Raw genomic sequence first — 7209 nt, 5'->3', positions numbered from 1 at the left:
GAGAATTAGAGGAAATTTTACCCTTAGGAAATACACGATAACATACTTTAGCCCCAAACATAATTAAGTAGGTCGCTTTTGGTGTCATTTTGTAAAAGCGTTTCCATTCGCCAGAGTGTACGTTAATAATAAAGGCAGCATGGTTAATTGCTTAGGCCCAAAAACTCGTGTTCGGGTTTAACCTTCTGAATGAAGTCTTTAGTCGTTGTCTTTAATAAGCGGTTAATTTTTTCACTCAACGGGTTACGAGATGGGGTAATAGGGGCTGTAGAAATTCTTTGTATTTTTCTCTGAAAATATATTTCTTTAAAACATCCTTTATCGACTTTCCCATTATCAGAGTGTATACATTCGACATCATAGCCATATCCAAAAATTTGTCCTTTTCATAGGAATCAAATGACTTTATCTTAATCGGAAAAACCCATAAAACCCCTTGGTGCTTTTGCACACAATGGTGATAACATATTTGCCATAGCTCAAAGATGCTACCATGGTCCACTAAGATCAATATCTAAATGAGATTCTAATCGCAGTTCATCATAATTCTGGGTTAATACTCGTTTGACTGACTTCGTATGAAGATCCACTCCAGCGCAGGTATTGCACTTGGTTTCCTCCAAAATACTACGTAAATGTAAGATTTATCAAAAAATACTTTTAGTTTTCTTCTTTAAGATGACCCATAATATCATGACATTCAAATCGATTTCATTGCAATGTTTTTAGATAAATAATCACACCCGTTGTTAATGCCTTGGTACCACTGTCTGAGGTGTTTTACATTCCAGTTCTTCAAATTTTAAACTACTAGCTTCTACACACCTGCATTTTTGATTTAAAGACCAATATGTTACTTTGGTGGCTAAGCGAGCCCACGCTTACAAGGTGTTTATCAGTGGCATCAGGAATAAACAGAGTCTTACCCTTACAAAAGTTGCCCAAACTTTTAACTTCTGCACAAACCACTCATTCCAGTGTGTCAGCCACCGGTTGAAGTTCACGAAGTTTTTATTATTAATACTATGATACCTGGCTCCGGATCCAAATTAATACCTTCCATTGTATCTGAGTGCTTGCTCATGTTAAAATAAAACCCTCTCTCGCAGTCCTTAAAAGGATTTGTGCCATTTATAAGTTTTATTCAGACATTATACCGAGGAGATCAATTCTGCCGATTTTAAGCAATTCAACCCATTTACTTTAACGAAACAATTATTACTGTCGCTATTTATCCTTACCGGAGCGTATACATCGTTGTGTTCCAAAGGTTTCTTTTACTTAAGTTACTTAAATAACCTGAATTACTCGCTTTTAAGGTAATTTCTTCACTCTATGAGCTCACAGAATCCTGTTTTGCCGTTATTTCCAAGCAATAGCAGTGGTCACTAATTCATCAAATGTTAATTTTTCTCTCTCATGACTTCTTTTTAATATCATATCTTTTTGAAAGTCTTTTCATACGTTGTCTGAGGGAGAGCTCCTAAAATCTATTGATGTTCATTCTCTCGCTTGCTGTGGTGCTTTTGTATTGCATTCTACTCTGGAGCAGAGAAGATAATTCTATATGCTAAAGGTTATACATATTTATTTCCTTTCTTTAACATTCACTAGCTCCTCCTCAAGAGCTAACAACATTCCATCTGAAAACTGTATTAAATTTTTCATAAAGAGCTGCCTATAATTCTTTTGGTTTATATACAACTATTAATGGAATTGTTGCCCTTAATTTAAGGGACTATGCTCATAAGACTTTCATCAATATTTTTTAAAATTAAGCTCCACGCAATTCCAAGTTTTCGTTTATCGCTACACAAAGTACTTGAAACAGCACTTTGGTCAATCTGTTTCTAATTTTAGTTTTAATGAGCACCAGCACCTATATTAGGCATAAAGTTTGGATTACTGTTATTCCTAACTACTTTCTTTACAAGTGACAATTATTATGAATATAGCATCAACTTACACTTAAACAAACTATTAATCCTAGTAAACGCGCACGGTTCATTACTAACCGCAGTAATTCTGCGCCTTTAAAATATTAGTAAGCTGAAACCTGCCTGTTTGGATCCATACAGTGCTTTTAGCAGTTTTAATGTGAGCAACTTACATGATTGATCTTCTCTGGTGCTCTCAGGTCAAGTATCCTGGAATAGTGTATTGATCAAAAGTTCAAGTAAGGCGAAGGCTTAGCCTACTTAACTAACAACTAGGGCTATTGGTAACGTTTTGTACCCTCTATTATGTAAAAGGAGCAAGTTAAATAATAGTAATAAGTTTCTATATAAGTGCATGTTAACACCAGATTTATGTATGCTTCTTCCTCTTGGATCTACTCATTTCTGAGACACTTAAATAAACTACAGGCCCTACAAAACAATTTTCTTTACGCTGTACCTTCCCCGTGGCTTAAAAAAGACTTGCCTCTGCTCCGACACTATAAGCTTGGATTTATCCCGAAAGTGATTAAAAACAACCCAACAAACGCTTTAGGCAGGCCAGCACTCGCTCTAACAAGTTGCTATCTATGATAAACCTACAATCCCCTGTAGTATAATAAATATATAGGAGATCTAAGCACCTGTTGTTTTTTTCTCCATTAGCTGATAAACTTAATCCTTATAATAATACTTCTCCCTTTAAAACTACCAATTTTTATAATAATAATAATAGTAATACTTTAATAATGATAGTAAGAGTAAAAATAATCATAAATGAAAATTTATTAAATAATAGCTAAAAAAAATGTAACTGTATGTGCTCTATACTAAATGACTGTAAAAGGTTAATAGTCCACCTCTGGATGATACCTCTTCAACACATTACTTCAAAGGAAATAAGGATTATTAAACAGTAAAAATGAGTATAGATTTAGACTGTAGAAAGTCTACTCCTTAAATAAAAGAATACGTACGCTTATGTATTAAGGGTGTGTTTGAATATCTCTTTTTCTTTCGAATGTGCTTGGTGACGTTTTTTTAATAGTGTGTTTTTGGGTTCTGTCCAGCAAGGTTGCCCGTGGAAAAACAAGTATCCGCACTTTATCATCCATAGTTAATTATTATGTATAACATGAAGGTACTGCGCAACCAGCCTCCATTCTCTTTGTTTTTTAAGTTCAGTTTGCAGGTAAGTTCGATATAAAGAAACGTATACGATTTGATTACGGTAAGAGAAAACGGGCCCAATTTATATAAAACATGTCATAAGTAACAACCATCTGCACTAAATAGATTTCTGGGTAGTTAAGTGATGACCTATATACTGTCAAGACTCCCCTCTAATTCTAATTTGAATACTGCAAAATCATTACCTTTCAGAGTGTGATACCATTGTGAAGGCAGTCCAACGCCTTCAAGATATTGATTCCATGTAGGGAGTGATAAATTAAAACGTAGCCATAGGTAAGAAAAATTTGGACACCTGGGTGGATCAAGTCAGCAAGGATAGCGATTGCCGTAATAGTATGTGACTAAGACTAAATGATGTGCTAGGAGTATCCAGCGCAGAGGTCATTAGAATATCTTTCAGATGTTACGTTTATTCCCAGGATTTTGGAAGGATTTATTAATATAAAGTTAAAGCCGATAGGTATTGTAGATTAACTTTGGTAGAAGCTTTAAGAGGTAAAAAATAGATCAGTGATAAAGTGTTTTAAAAAATTAAGTAACATCTACCTACAAAAGTTAATCATGACCAGCATTCGATCTTCAAAAATAAGGTATTAGTGGAGTCCCTTCATAGGCTAAAAATCAAGGAATAGCTTACTACTATCAACCACCATCAATCTAACGGAATGACTGGAAGGCTTATCAATTAATTAGAAAAGCGCTTTTGAAAAACTAGTATAACAAGAAAGCTCGAATGAACAAGTTTAATAAATGAACATATGAATATACCAGAACTCCTAATGCACTGGGGGCTGCGCCTGTCTATAGGATGTTCAAAGAGAAGCGAAGTTATAAAAAGTTTGATGTGCACGAAGCTTGGAAAAAGGTGTTGGTGGTGACTGTTTATCGTATCTGAGTCTGAATGAAAACACTGAAAATGTAGATACTTGAAGATGAGGTGGACTGAAAGACATAAGCAGTTAGATGTAATAATAATATACAGGCGCTATGATTATAAAATAGCTTTTTCGTAGCGTATAAAAGTCGGCGACTTAACAAATATTGAGTACCTAGGGTGCAAAGTTAAATAGAAAATTTTGGAAGGAGCCTGCGCGATTAACACACTTAAATATAGGTTATAAAATTTGAATTTTGCAAAAAAGAGTTTTAGTTAAACAGAAATCAAATTAAGATATCAAGCATACGTATATCAATTATAATAAAACCTTGAGAAAACTGGGAATTAAAATTTACATAAGTGAGGTATTTAATAGTAATGGTATGACTGAAACTGTCTTAAAGCATTAGATAATTAAAAGGTGAGGACTTGCCTGGGCAGAGTATGAATGGCTGGATTAACTATAAAAGTAATTATAAAAAATCCTTTTAATGTATCAATGGAAGAGGATTTTTCAAAGTATAATGAATATCTAGGGATTGAAAAAAATATCTTTGCCCCGAACAATTTAAATATACTAACTGCAAGTATGTCCTGGATATTAAAGAGGATCAAATTCGAATATAATGTATACTAAAGTTGCTTGTTTTTTCTTTTTATTAATGACTTTTTGCGGAAACTCAGTAAGTCGAGCGCAGAGCGCCTAAATCTTGTTTTGAGAGCGAGTATGCACCCGTATATCTCCAGGAGGAGTATCAAAAAATATTCCGATTTCCTAGGGAGGAAGGGAACTACGTAGTTAGACTCTTGGCCGCCCTCCGCAGTACTAAATTATGTTTCTGGAGATTTGACTTCTCAGGTCGGACGGATCGAAGTGCTTTTATTAGTGCATTTCCACCGTTATTTGTTTTTATTTAGTTATTTATAAATGAAAGTTACTGGTGCTCGATCAAGTCAAAAAACTTTGTAAACTCCCGAGCTCTCAATCAGGAGTGATCGCAAACATGTTACATGATAGTTTTTAATCGAAAGGGTGTCATTATTTTCTTGACATTAACAAACAGAAACTAGCGCTAACGTGCTTCACGTGGGCGGTGATAACATCCTCCCCCCTCCCTACCCCATGACTCGTAAATAAGTTCGCTCGCCAGCAGCGATTAGCGCTCCTGGTTATCCTGTCGTAAAGGAAATTGGAATTCGTTGGCAGATGACGTCTAAAGGGTCGAGCTGAAGGTCCAGGTGAAGAACTTCATTTCGCACAAACCGTGCAGCAATTTTTTCTGACGCACTTGAAGTGCCGACTCTTTGCAGTGGAATGATAGGTCCAAGCAGCAGACGCGTATATCATTATGGGCTGGATGTAAGACATACAATTTCCGTATGTTTTGCAGAGAAAACTTGCTCCTGCCACATAGTAAAGCGTGAAGCGCCTTAGTTGCTGCCTTGACCTTCGCCAATACATAGTCCATGTGAAGCTACCAGGAAAGTTTGCTGGTCAATGATGACTCCCAAGTATTTCGCTCGAGCACACGGAATCTTCACGCCATCAAAGATTAAGGGCACCAATAAAGGGACACTTTTCTTAGTAATTAAAAGTTCTTTGCTCTTCATCACATTTATAGCAACTTTCCAATTAAGGCACCGGTCAGCAAGAGCGTCAATATAGCTCTATAGATGATTGCATAGCAAGGCGGCAGATTTTAACGATGAGTAAACGGTCGTAGCATCGGCGTAGAGGGCGCAGCGGAACAAGGCATCCCGAGCGTCAACGATTTCTTTCAGACGGCGCAGTAAATCGGTCTCACCCTCTTTGCCGACTACTGACAGGAACTGATGGATCGATACCAACTAGTTGCTGATTCCGGTTTAAGTGTCATTGGCAGCATCACAGTGGTCGCCGTCTTCCATTGGATTGAAGAGGCGCCAAGGCCCATCGCAGCTTTTACTAGAAAGTACAGATAATGCATCCCTGTGAATAGCAATTCCTTCAGCATCTCTTAGTGACGCCATCGGGGCTGGCGCTCTTTGTTGGGGTAGCGCTGCTTGAAACTCGCCAACATCAACTAGCTCAAGTAATATGTGGACCTCGGGGTGGGGTGAGCTCAGTTGTTGGAGCGCATCAGTGGAAGTTAAGTGAGCAGGTGGCACGTGTTGGTTTGCATGGAGATTAGCGAAAAAAAAAGCGGAGCACTGTCTTCATCACTCTAGACCACTATATTTCCTTCACGAAGGGGCGGTAGTGGTGCAAGCTACCGATTTTAGTCTTTTTAACAAATTTTAAAAGGAGATAGCGGTTGCTCTTGCCTGACTTAGGTTTGTGGTGCAGCTTGGTCTCTAACATAATAACTTAGTATACACGACATATAAGACACAATATAATACACAAGATACGGAAACACAAAAACATGAAACATGAAAACCCAAAACACAAATAGAAATACAAAAATAAACAATAGATTACAAAAAACATATTTATAATACATTAAGTATAAAGTTACACAACCATAAAACACAAAACACTAATTCTCTGGATAATAGGTGGTTAATCCAATCAGAAACCCTAAAGACAACCAATAAAAGTACAAGAAAAGAGGAATTAAAGTTCAACAAAAATATTTAATTTGACCTACCTTATTAATTGGATACAAACTAAACAAAGTAAAATTTTATCTGCTTCAATTAAATTTATCGTATATATATGGAAACGCATTTCAACCTTTTGTAAAGGTATAAAAAAATATAGGCCGAAACTGGACAATAAAAGCATCCTTGATTTTAATATACTCCTTTTTATATAAGTTTCTTTTTATTTATTGTTAGAATAGGCTCTTAGCTTCTTTCTTATGCGCATGTGCAGTGATTAAGCGCAAGTTTGTCATCAGCGCTCTGCTATATCATGGTCACTCGGATAAGACGTCGACGTTGGCAGATAAGTGCCTTGAGTTTGCAAGCAGGCGCTCGGGTCGGTACGTTACTTCACGAGTAGTGAGAGTCATGTTCAGTGTGCTTTCGAGTAAGATGACAGAATCATCCAGCAGGGCGGGTTAGACGGTAGTGACAGACACGGCAGGTGAGAGATTTCTAAAAAAGTCAGCAGGTTTACCCCAGTAAGTTAAAAAGCGGGTGTCTTCGAGGAGCCCTTCTCCTCTCCTAATTCGAGGATAACTGAAAGGTGATCGATGGACAGCTCGTAACAAGGGA

The 7209-nt window shown here is 36.8% G+C and overlaps 1 long non-coding RNA gene across 1 annotated transcript; it reads left to right on the top strand.

Moving 5' to 3' along the window:
* The first annotated feature begins 993 nt into the window (after positions 1–993).
* LOC135142754 (uncharacterized) lies at positions 994–1621 on the top strand. Its single transcript, XR_010282624.1, has 3 exons — positions 994–1270; positions 1320–1384; positions 1454–1621. It is a non-coding gene; the product is annotated as an uncharacterized LOC135142754 (long non-coding RNA).
* Positions 1622–7209: the final 5588 nt, after the last annotated feature.

This window comes from Zophobas morio, unplaced genomic scaffold (assembly GCF_036711695.1).
Source record: "Zophobas morio isolate AGI-343-1 ecotype UQ-CSIRO unplaced genomic scaffold, CSIRO_AGI_Zmor_V1 ptg000052l, whole genome shotgun sequence".
Lineage (NCBI taxonomy): Eukaryota > Metazoa > Arthropoda > Insecta > Coleoptera > Tenebrionidae > Zophobas > Zophobas morio.
This window is presented reverse-complemented; position numbering and strand designations above follow the sequence as displayed.